Source organism: Eptatretus burgeri, chromosome 18 (genome assembly GCF_056783735.1).
Source record: "Eptatretus burgeri isolate ZD-2024b chromosome 18, Ebu_testis_v1, whole genome shotgun sequence".
In the NCBI taxonomy this organism is placed as follows: domain Eukaryota; kingdom Metazoa; phylum Chordata; class Myxini; order Myxiniformes; family Myxinidae; genus Eptatretus; species Eptatretus burgeri.
Window position 1 is genome coordinate 17,056,679 of NC_140978.1, and position 13,077 is coordinate 17,069,755.

Sequence of the window (13,077 nt, forward strand, 5' to 3'; positions counted from 1 at the left end):
TCCTCTCCTTCTGGCAATATATTCAAAACTAGAAAAAGCAATGAAACAAGAAAAGGTATCAAAAAATAAAAACCTTATGGATGAAGCTTTAGAAAGAAAAGATAAGACCATCTGTAATATGCAAGGAGAAATTTGTATTTTTTTCAACAACCCTAAAGATATAAATCCTGATGAAATAAAGGATGTTAATATATCAGGTGAAATGACATTTCGTTCAATTGTAGTTAAGGATCATTTTAAAATTACCTTTAATATAAAAAATGTAGCAGTTGAATCTGTTAATGAAAAAATGTATATCGATATCGATGGTAATGTTTTTTCTACTAATTAAATGAGCCAATATTCAACTGAAGATTTTGAAGATTATGAGAGTGATTATGATACCGAGAGTTTGCATTCAAACGATAGTTATGACACCGAGAGTTTGTGTTCAAATGATAGTTATGAAAGTATAGATGATTCTGAAAGTATCGAAGATGATATCGAAGATGAATTTCAGTTTAAGTAAAGTTTTACTTTATAAATATGAATAGTTTACTCGATTTTGAGCCTCTTGAATTCCATGATTCTCCATATGACAAATTTGAGAATTGTCCTGCGTGTGAAAGACGGGGATTAAACACAGAGTCAAAAGCCTATAAACAATGTATATTCTGTGATTATCTTCTAATTAATGATAATCAAAAATATAAAAAGGAAAATAATTCTTTTAGATTTACACCAAAAATGAATTACTTTACAAGATTGATTCGAGAAATGAATGTAAAGAACGAGGGTGAGAACACACCTTTCCTTACAAGGGAAGAAACTGAACGTATTAGAGAAATGTTCAAAGGATTGTTGTTATATCTTATTCATGGATGTGATTTTCAGGGAAATATCAACACAAGATATTGCATAAATAAAATAATGGATTATCTTGAAATTAAACCTGAACTTAGGATAAAATATAGAATTTCGAAAAAAGCCAAGAATAAATTAAATAACCTGTTTTCCAAATATATAAATGAATGATTTTTTACCTATTTGGGAAAATAAGATAAAATTTGACAACCATAAAAATCTCCCAAATTCATTAAGATGCCTCATAGTTGGTTCAAGTGGATGTGGAAAAACCTGCTTACTTTTAAAGATGCTCCTCACTCCCAACTTTTTAGATTATGATAATTTAATAATTTTCACAAAGTCGAGTTTTCAACCAGAGTATCAACTACTCTCACAAGGTTTTAATGCTGGTCTTCAAAAAGAAGATATAATCGGTTTATTTAAACTTCAAAAAAACCTAAATGATTTTAACATTGAAGATATAATACAACTATTTTGTGATACACAGAGATGTAAAAAGAAATCAAAACCGATAACTTGTATTCTGAGTGATAATACGGATGATATACCGTCTCCCCAAGATTTGGATAAATCCAAAAAGAACCTCGTTATCTTTGATGATTGTGTTAATGAGAGAAACCAAACGGTAATGGACAGCTACTACACAAGAGGGAGACATTCTTCTTGTAATTGTATTTATCTTAGTCAATCGTACTTTCAGCTTCCTCGTCGTTCCATCAGAAACAATGCTAATACTTTTATTTTATTCAAGTTAAATTCAATAGATATAAACAATTTTTGGAGAGACAATTGTTCTACATTATGTAGTAAAAAGGAATTTGGGGATTACATGAAACACACGACTGAAAAATATAAATATATTGTTGTGAAACAAGATGAGATATTAAATGATATTTTTCAATAAATAAATGGATGCGAAAGAAAGAGCAAGAAGATTTAGGGAACATCAAGAGTTGGTTTCAAAAGTTGTAAAACAGCAGGAAGACATAAAGAAGAAACGCAGACAGAAACTAACGGGCGAAGAAGCATTTGAAAGAAAACAAGAGAAATTTTTTAAACCACTTTTAAAAACTTCCCAAGGAAAAATGAAAGATGTTTCCACATTTCCCACGGTAGAATATACTCCTAAAAAACTTCAAATGTTAAAAGATTTCAGTCAAATGACGGAGGAAGAATTAGAGCATTTAGGAGAATTAGAATATGATGATGAAGGTTTATTTCAACAACTGGAAGAGATTAATCGACCCCTGATTATATTGTGAATGCTCTTCAAAACAATGAATATTCAGCGGATTCAAAAACCAAAGCAGGACTCATTCCAACAGAACAATCAGCAATATTTCATCTTGTTCAAGAAAAGGTATTGATATTTAATGATGAATTAAGGTTCTTGGGTTCTGCTCAACCCCTGTTAAACTAACTCCAAGATTAATGTTTCTTCTCACAAAAGATGGAAGACAAGGTTCAACTGTGAGGGATGAATCAAAGTATATTGATAAACCATTGGATATGGAAAATAATGATGATAGAGTATATATTGATCTGCTGAACACTCTAAATTATAAGGTTATTCTTTCTGGTAAAAGTAGGAAGAATGAGAAGGAGAAACACATTATTCAGGCTTTAAGTATCCTTGGTTCAGGTGTTAGTTTTCTTCCAAATGACCCATCGCAATTAGTTAATAGACTGTTATTGTTGTTAGGCAGTAAGAAGGCTGGAAATAACAATTGTTTTAATGAAGCATCAGCCATTTTAGACCAGTTGATGAACATGAAAATAATTAATAAATATCAATATAAAGACATTTTATCTCATATTAAATAAGATGAGAAGCACAATCCTTAGTTTCAATTTCACAACAAGCGACCACACATCTTCATTCCCATACCCACTACAACTTGACACAACAAAAGAATATGAGGCATCTTTATTGTCCATGGAAACTTATAATACCTTATTTAATATAACCGAGAAAAATGACAAGTTTAGTTATAATCCAGGAAGTGGATACAAAACGATAACAGTCTCACCCGGAGCATATGAGATTTCTCAAATATCTTCCGAAATTGCTCGTCTTATGAAAGAACAGGGTGATGAACCAAAAAATATTGTTATAAACATTCAAAAACATACTTCAAAATCAACGATTAAAGTTAAAAATAACTACAAGGTTGATTTCACAATTGATAATTCATTTAGAGAGTTATTGGGTTTCTCCTCAAAAAAGATTGAAACTAATGGGACGTTTTACAGTGATAATGTCATTCAAATATCCTCAGGAATAAATTCGGTGTTAATTCACTGTGATTTGATTGATGGTGCTTATAATGATGGGAAAAAAACAAATACAATATTTTCATTCAGCGCATACTCAACCCCAATTGGTTATAAATTCAATATGGAACCCAAAAATTTGGTTTATCTTCCTGTGTCAGGAAAAACCATACACAGAGTAAATTTTAGGATAACCGACCAAGATAATCGTGTGATTTCTTTTAATGGAGAAGTTATATCCATCAGAATTCACCTACGTGAAGTTTTCCAATAAATAAATACGATGGTTATTTTGAGGAAACACGAGTTGGGAAAATATAAAATAATTACAGGGGATGGGATGTTCCTTTCCCCATACTACAAGGGTGAAGGTATGTATCTTGGTAGAGGATACTATAAACCTAAGAGACAAAGGGGTGTTGGACATCAATTTAGAGGAGATGGGATAATTGATACTCTCATGGGTATTGGTTCAACTATTCTTAAACATAAAGATCTAATTGGTTCAACTGCTTCTGCTGTGGGAAATGTAGCAGGTGCCGTAAAGAGTATAAAAGATGCTCAGAAGGAATCTCATAAATTACAAGCAATAAAAGAAATTAAGAAAGGCAAAACTCAGTTGTCCCCCCAAGAACGACAGAAAATAATTCAAATACTTGGATCAGGGTTTCAAAAGTTTTAACATCTTTTTTTCCTAAATAAATACAAGTATGGAAGCAATTGATAGTATCTATGATTTGGATGATACTATTATTATCTCAAACTCCACTAAAAAAGAAGATTACTTCAAGGTAAATGCAATAACTGGAACAGACTGGAATACGAATGGTACAAAAAGTTTTGAAATAAATAATCAACAAACCTATTTGAATCTCTCCGAAAGTTTCTTGTTGTGTAAATTTAAATTCACTAAGGCTGGGAATAACACAAACGCTACACTTGTAAATGATTTCTTCTGGAAAATGTTTGATAGTGTGCGTTTGTATATTGGAACACAAGAAGTTGAAGCGGTTGATTATGTCTCTGCTGTATCTGAAATGATAAAATTTACACTCTATACATTCAGTGATAGAATGGGAAAGGGGTCTGTCGAAGGTTTTATTCCTGATATGTCAACGGGAACAAACACAGACCCTGGGTATACTCAAAGGAAAGGAATGTATAATGATGATACAAAAGCAGAAAATAGTTTTACTGTGGCAGTTCCTCTTAAAGGTATATTTGGATTTTGTGATCATGATAAAGTTCTGTATGGCCTTAAAATTAGATTTCAACTACAAAGGAATGATAATGAAAATCGATTGCTTTTTGGTGTTGGTAGTGCTTTTGGTGATCAGAATAAATTTGTAATTGAGGAAATGAGTTGGTATATCAGTGAATATACTCCTAATCTTAAAACAGAAGAGATGTTGAATCGAAGACTTAACTCAAAGAAACCACTCAGTGTATCATACCTCAAAAGAAGATGTCAACACGTTAAACTCAATCAAACAACTTACACGTGGAATTTGGGTGTTCTGGAAGGAAAGCCACGATATCTGTGGATCATTTTTAAAAAGCCAGATGGTGATACTGCGACTGATAAGAATAATGCATTGAGTGATAATGCTAAGGTGAAACAACTTCGCGTTTCTCTAGATGGAACATTTTACCCACGAGATAGATTGGAAATTAATTGGGAAAAAAATGATTTTGCTGAAGCATACAAGTCTTACCAAAAGGTGTGTGAAAGTAATGGAAATAAAGAACCTATTTTGGATATGACAGCATTTAAAAGTTTGTATACAATCTATGCGTTTGACCTGAGCGCTCAAAAGGAAACTATAAAGTCTAATCGAGTGGATACTTCCCTATACATTGAAAGAGGAGAGAGTGAAGAAGTTGATACATATTGTTTGCTTTTGGAAGAAACAGAATTGCAGATTAATACAGATAATGGTGTGATGATTAGTCTCACATAATTTTTTGTTAAATAAATGAGTGGCAAAGTACCAACTGGGGTATATGTTAATCAAATCAATCTTCATAAACTATCATCTTGTGTTCAAAATCAAAAGCCTTGTACGATTAACGTTAATACAATTCAGAGAAAAGGAGCAGTAAGAATTGATGTTTTTCTCACAAGAGAACAGGTTAAAATCTTGAATGACACTGGCTCACTTAAAATTAAAATGACAAAACCAATGTTGAAAAAATATTCAATAAGAGAGACGAGTGGAGGATTTCTCCCATTTCTAATTCCTTTATTTGCTGGTTTAAGTGCGGTTGGAGCATTGACGGGTGGTATTTCAACAGCGGTGAAAACTGCCAACGAAAGGAAGGCTCAACTCCAGGCTCAAAAAGAATTGGAAAGACATAACAAAGAGTTGGAGAAACAAATTAGTGGAAGTGGTGTAATTGTCGATTTTGCTGAAAAACTTGAAGGTCTGCCTGATAAAGCGAGATTGCTAGTTGGAGATATGCTTTCTTCTATAGCACAAGCAGGTGTAAAATTAACGAAAAGAGGTAATGGATTATATCTTTCTAATAAATAAATGAGCATTGATGAGTGGTTGAAAAAATTTGGAAAGAATACAACATCAAATTTACAACTTGTCAAATATTGTAAGAAATTAAAAATTCATAATGTGGTTATTTGTATGAGAGATGAATTAACAAATGTGCCGAAACATACAAAGAATATTATTATGAACTTAGAAGATAATAATGGGAACGGTTCTCATTGGGTTTGTATTTTTAATAGTCAAGACAAATATTATTTTGATAGTTTTGGTCTTCCACCACCTGTTGAAGTCATAAAATTCTTACAGAATGGTGTTTATCAAACATTTCAAGTCCAAGAATTAAATTCCAAGTGTTGTGGCCAATTATGCCTATATGTGTTATTTCAACTCAACAAAAATAAAAAATTTATGATATTATTTTTAATCTAATATAAATGACTTATGTTGGTAAAGATGGTTCTATCTTTGGTTTATCTCAAGAACTGGATATTGATTTATCAAATTATTACACAAAGGCACAGGCTGAACGACATAAATATAATATAACCAAAAATATTAACATGAAAAATGCTTATAAATTAAAAAATTATCCAAGCCCGACTGACGCGAATGACTTGGTGAGATTAAGCGATTTATCACAATATATATCCTTAAATAAAACGGCTGTGTATTCCAAAGATACAGAAGTGTTGATATTATCTCCAGGTCATACAGAATTCACAGTTCGAATTAAAATATTTTTTATAAAGAAGGGCGTATCGTTTGTATGAGAATAGAACAATGGGGGTATGATATGAATGATTTAGGGTATAATTGGTCATTTAAAATTAACCTCGAAGACCTGGAACAATTAAATCAGTCTCGTAAGGAAGAATATTATCCACTTGGTATCGAGAATGAGTTTTGTGGGGCTACGATTAGTAAACAACAAATAAAAGAATTTAATAAGGGTAAATATAATAATGGTTTTGCCCTTGTTTATCTCATGAAAACAGAAAAAACAGGATTATATATAATAAGTAAGGAAATACAAAATGATTTAACTATGGGAAGATGGGGAGGTGTTTCGTGCCATAATATTGTTCTAACATATATTTCTAATACATAAATGACAGCAAGAAGGCTTCAAGAAAATTATCATTTCTGTGTCCAAGCATACCTTCAAGAAAAGGGTATTCGGTATTTTAATAAATATGTTCTACAACATAAGAATGAGGTATTTTCAATAAAAGATTGGCATTATGCTGATGTTGATAAACCGACAACTTTAGATTTAATTAGAATGTTAAATAATGAAAAAATTATAAAGTTAAGAAAAGGTAAGGCTCTTTTAGAAATTCAAAAGAAATTTTATTGGTTTCCTGTTGTAAAAAAATTATTTTGGATACAGGAATAACAAGAAATCCTGATGAATATATGTATAATATTCTATGGGGTGTAAGCGATTCAAGGATAGTAAGGGATGAGGAAGGAGTTGAAGAAGAGAGGGAAGAGGAGGAAAAGGAGAAGAGGGAGAAGAAAGAGAAGGAGGAAAAAGAGAAGAGAGAGAAGGAGGAGAGGGAGAAGAGAGAGAGGGAGGAAAGAGAGAAGAGAGAGAGGGAGGAGAGAGAGAAAAGAGAGAGGGAGGAGAGGGAGAAGAAAGAGAAGGAGAGGGAGGAGAGGGAGAAGAGAGAGAAGGAGGAGAGGGAGGAAAGAGCGAGACAAAATAAATATCAAAATATGGAAACCAGTGAGATTAAAAAAAGATTAAGGGTATTACAGAAAATAACTCAACCCACCGAGGAGGAAAACAAAGAATTGGTAAGTCTATTTGCAATACTTTCGACAAGACTATTGACATCGACAAGATATGGATTTTAATTCAAGTTTTTCATTTTTTTTTCTTAAATAAATGGGGGAGAGAGTGAAGGCATTTCTAAGGATTCTTTATGTTTTAAAAATCAAGATTCAAATGTGCATGTTGGAAACTAAAAAGGTTTTTGCACTCTGCAGGAATTTTTCTCATAAATAAATGAGTTATTGTCTCAAATGTAAAAAGAAAACTAATACTAAAAATATTTCATATATTAAAAGTAAAAATAACAGGGTTATACAAAAAGGTATATGTTCGGTGTGTGGTTCAAAAAAAATCAATTTATCTCCCAACACAAACTAGGAGGAGATATCCAAAAGTTTTTATCAGGAAGTAAATTTACAACTACTGGAATACCAGGGGAATTACATCTTCCAGGGTATTCTTTCTGTGGCCCAGGCACAAACTTGGATAAAAGATTAGATGAGGCAGATAATCCTAAATCCTGGAGTAAGCCTATCAATAGAGTTGATGAAGTGTGCATGAGACACGATATTGATTATGGGAATACCACAACGTTGCAAGAAAAGCATGAAGCCGATAGAGAAATGTTGTATAATTTGTCTCTGATACAAAATCCAACCTTGAGAGAAAAAGTTGATCGGTTCATTGTGAAGAAGATGATCAGTGCTAAATTGAAACTTGGTCTTGGAAATTCAAAAAACTTATAGGCTCTAATGATGCCATTAAGACTGAAGAGCAATTAGCTGATGAATTACATAAACCAATATTCACAAAGTTTCAGAGAAGGAAAGTTTATTCCAAGGAAGTTGATTATATCTGGTCTGCTGATTTGATTGAACTCAATAATGATAAGGGGTACAAGTATGCTTTAACCGTTATTGATTTGAGGAGTAGATATGTGTGGGTTGTCCCTTTAAAAACAAAACAGGTAATACTCTTATGTTAGCCTTCCAACAGATATTTAATAAAAGTAAGAGAAAACCTAAAAAATTGTGGACTGATGAGGGTAGGGAGTTTTATAACAAGACATTTATGAATTTTCTAAAAAATAACAGTATTACATTATACAGTACCTTTAATGAAGGGAAGGCAGTTGTTGTTGAACATTTTAATCGTACCTTAAAAGAGAGACTATATAAAAAATTCACACAACTCGGTTCACAACAATGGTCATCTTTTATTCAAGATATTGTGGATAAGTACAATGACACGATTCACACGTCAACAAATATGAAGCCATCAGAAACATTTACAAAATTAAAATATGAAAAAGAGATTAATGTCAGAAAACCTAAGTTCAAAGTTGGTGATATCGTAAGAATATATAGGTGGAAATCTCATTTTGAAAAAGGTTATACGAAAAGATGGACCAACGAGCTTTTTAAAATTGTTGATGTAATAGATACGGTTCCTTGGACTTATAAGATATATGATTTGGAAGGGGAAGAGATTTTAGGTTCATTTTATTCACAGGAATTACAAAAGACAAAGATAAATTGAAATTTTTTGACTCCGCCCCTTTTTGGCTCCACCCACACAAGCCCCCGCCCACACAAGCCCCGCCCACACAAACCCCACACAAACCCCACCACACACCCCCACAAGCTCCAATAAATTGAAATTTTTGACTCCGCCCCTTTTTGACTCCGCCCACACACGCCCCTCCCACCGAAGCCCCGCCCACACAAACCCCACACAAGCTCCACACAACCTCCACACAAAAACTCCACACAAGCTCCACACACACAAACCCCACACAAGCTCCACCCATATTCATCATATTCACATAATTAGTGATTAGTTAATTAGTTGCGCACACGCACAACATGTTTATTTAATTAAAAAATTATCCACCCATCCACACAAGCTCCACTCATCCACCCATCCCCCATCTCTCCACCCATCCATTTATCCACATAAGCCTCATCCACATTCACCCCTCCCACACAAGCTCCACCCACATAAACCCCTGCCCATATAAACCCTGCCCACATAAACCCCTCCCACATAAGCCCTGCCTACACAAGCTCCACACAAAAACTCCACACACATAAACCCCTCCCACACAAGCTCCACCCACATAAACCCCCGCCCACACAAGCCCCACCCACACAAGCCCCACCCACACACACACACCCCGCCCACACAAGCCCCTCCCACACACACCCCACCCAAACAAGCCCCCCCACCGAAGCCCCGCCCACACAAGCCCCGCCCACACAAGCCCCACCCCCCCCCTCATCCCCCTGTGCGCCCCCACCTTTGACCCACCACCTCCCTCATCCCACCCCCACCCTTCCCCACACACACACATGGGGAGGGGAGGGATGGGATGAGGGGTGATGGGTCATTAGGGGAGCGCACCTACACCCCCCTCCCCCCCCCAACCCCCCCCCCCCCCCTTTACATCTCTTTTATTCTTTTCTTGTAATTCAGAATCAAGTAATTGTAAACAAAACAAATATAATTTATTAATATTGAAAATATTAAATATTCATTTGCGAGAATGTACAATCTTTCCCAGCAATCTTCTTCAGATGCCTTGTGATTTCGAAACTCAGACACCATATTCTGTTTTGAAACAAAAAGTGGATAATAATTAGGTTCTATAAAGATAATTACATGGTAATATGAATAAGCCTCGTTGACCACTGAATTAACACACCAGGAGCCTGTCATCCTTTCAAGGTCAATAAAATGAATTCCAGTGTACTGACAAAACCACGTCCAAACTAATGATGCAACCAACATAAGGCGACATTCTAAAGAGAGAGTGATATTAATAATAATTCAGAAATATTTACCTCCAGAAAATCATGTGTTGTACGAGTGATATTAATAATAATTCAGAAATATTTACCTCCAGAAAATCATGTGTTGTACAAGATTGCTTCAACAGCTGATGTTGTGCGATAGTGCTGAAAAAAAAAAAAATAAGTCAAGGGTATAGATGAAGAGACAGACAGGGAAAGCAACACACACACACACACACACGCACACACACACACACACATACACACACACATAGACACACACACACGTGCCTCACCATTGGTTTAATTCATTCGAGATCAGAGACCAGTCATTATAAATCATTGGCCTCTTCAATAAGAGCAGAGAGAGGTAGGTAGAAAGACAGACAGAGAGAGGCACACACACGTGTCTCACCATTGGTTTAATTCCTTCGAGATGAGAGGACGTGATAAGACTTCATGCCACTCATTGAAAATGTCTTTCAATTCTCTTCTAAAATCATTGATCTCTTCAATAAGAGTATTAATTTCATGAACCACGTCGTGATATGTGAACTCAATTTCTTCCAATGCCCTGTCAGGGAAAAAATATATATATATATATCAGAATTATCATGATTTAATTAATAATCATTTGCTTCATCGTTCAAAGAGAAAAGCATACACAAACTTACCAACTCTGTAGTGGGCTGTTGGCTTCATCGGAAGAAATATCGTCCATGCCTCAGTTGTAAAAATGAAAATTCCGTCTGGCAGAAACTTTGTCTGGCGAACCGCTTATAAAGCAACGATGAGGAAATTGCTTAATCATTGGGTGTGGGCACAGGAAATGACAAGCTTCTCTTAATGATCTCATCTGGCCACCGCCCGAGTTGCAAATCGTTTTTGGACATAAACCACGCCATAAAAGTTTTGATTCAAATGTTTTCAGTTCGTGTTCTGAGATAAAATATAAACACGAGACCTTGTCTCACAGAATAGTTCCTATTTTTTCACAGCATGACAGTCCAAAACCACTTCCTCATTCACACAGCACGGCCGTGTCAAAAAACACTTCCTCATTTTCACGGCATGAACTGAAAACATTTGAAACAAAACTTTTTTCTGGCATGGTTTATGTACAAAAATGATTTGCAACTCAGGAGGTGGTCAGATGAGATCATTAAGAGAAGTTTATCATTTCGTAATGGCACAAAAGGGGTATCTTAAAAAATATAAAGATTCAAATGTTTTGTTTTTCAATATTTTAGATGGGGATTATTGTGCAAAGAAAATTAAACTATTGAAGGAATTTGAGAATGAACAAATGTTTATAGGTTCAATGAGTGAGCTAAACAATATGCATTGGTTATTTGATAAAGAGTGTCCCGGGGCTTAGGCGTTTCAGATATTTCTTTTGAATCACCTTTAACAAATCTTTATCTTGTTGTATGGGTTATTTGATAAAGAGTGTCCCGGGGCTTAGGCGTTTCAGATATTTCTTTAGAATCACCTTTAACAAATCTTTATCTTGTTGTATGGGTTATTTGAATAGAGAGCCCCTAGGTTAAAAGGGGAAATAAAAAAATGACCGTTTTTACAGCCATTTTTCCCTGCTGTGCAGGGGTTTGGCTTTTCTTGAGGCAATGTTTTATGGCCAGATGCCCTTCCTGACACCAACCCTGGTCGCCTCTTACGACACACAGGGATATGGTACACCTATTCTAATCGGGGCATACACCGGGACCAGTACACTGGCACTCATTTCGCCGACCTCGGAAGGATGGCAGGCTGAGTCAACCCCCTGGTGTTAATTCAGCAGCCAACGGGATTTGAACTCAGGACCCTGGGATCCCAAGCCGCCACCCTAACCACTAAGCCAACACCAGGCTCCAGGTTAAAAGGGGAGACAAATAAATATACCTTGGGCTAAAAAGGGGATTTATTTTTTCAGGGGAAAAAAAAGAAAAATTTCATGGCTGAAAATCCCCCATTCATTTACATGGGGAAAAGTGAGCCAGAACCAGTATTCTTTCCCTACTTATGTTGAACTGTTTTCCCGTTTCGCTTCGTCTTTTCTTTAATTGAATCTCCATCTTGCTTCACATAAAGGGTTGGTAGTGGGCTGAATACGCCCGATAATTAATCAGAACCGTCGAGGCTGACGATAACACCGCTCAGTTATCCCGATAGTATGGAACGGATCGCTTAAGCGGCCCGTGTCCGGAGTCGACCTGTGGCGAGGTGCGATCGCCCGGTCTACCCTCCGCGTGGGTACTTAGGTAGGTCGAGTTTGGCGAACAACCCTATCCCACGCGGGTGGCCGATTGGCACGATCGTGGTGAGGCCGAAAGGCCCACCCGTGACTAGCTCCCGGCGTTAGTCCGAGAGGGTCACGACAGAATTGTCCATCCGGTGGGCGACATGCCGCGATTTGAGTCACGTGGCCGTTCGCACGCTGGCAGGCGCGAATTCGCAACAATATAATATGAGCCAAGTAATGTGAGCTAAGTGCCCCAAAGAAGTTGTGCTCGAGAACAGGTTTACTGCACGAGAAGCATCTCTGTGTCTGGTGCATAAAGGCGAAGGACACGAAACATAGTGGTTGCACCAGAAGTCAATGGTATGTGATATCGTAAATGGCACCATGGAATCAGTTTAAAAGGCACACTGTCTTCTTGGCCGACCCTGAAATAAGGAATCGACTTGTTAAACTTGTTGATGCCACTGTTGATCCATTTGCCACAGAAATTTGCTATCATCATGCTGTTGGCTCATTAATATAATGAATAAAGTAATTAATGATAGTACACTTATACCTCCAAGGTGACCAATTGGGTGAGGCTTAGCACGTGTTCTAAGATGATGTGCATATGGTCATCTTCGAGGAGCATGAGCTGTGAAC

General features: G+C 35.9%; 1 long non-coding RNA gene across 1 annotated transcript; it reads right to left on the reverse strand.

Moving 5' to 3' along the window:
- Positions 1-9,839: 9,839 nt before the first annotated feature.
- On the reverse strand, positions 9,840-11,783 carry LOC147008652 (uncharacterized). Its single transcript, XR_015053335.1, has 3 exons — positions 10,609-11,783; positions 10,301-10,358; positions 9,840-10,011 (listed from the first exon to the last, which is right to left on the reverse strand). It is a non-coding gene; the product is annotated as an uncharacterized LOC147008652 (long non-coding RNA).
- Positions 11,784-13,077: the final 1,294 nt, after the last annotated feature.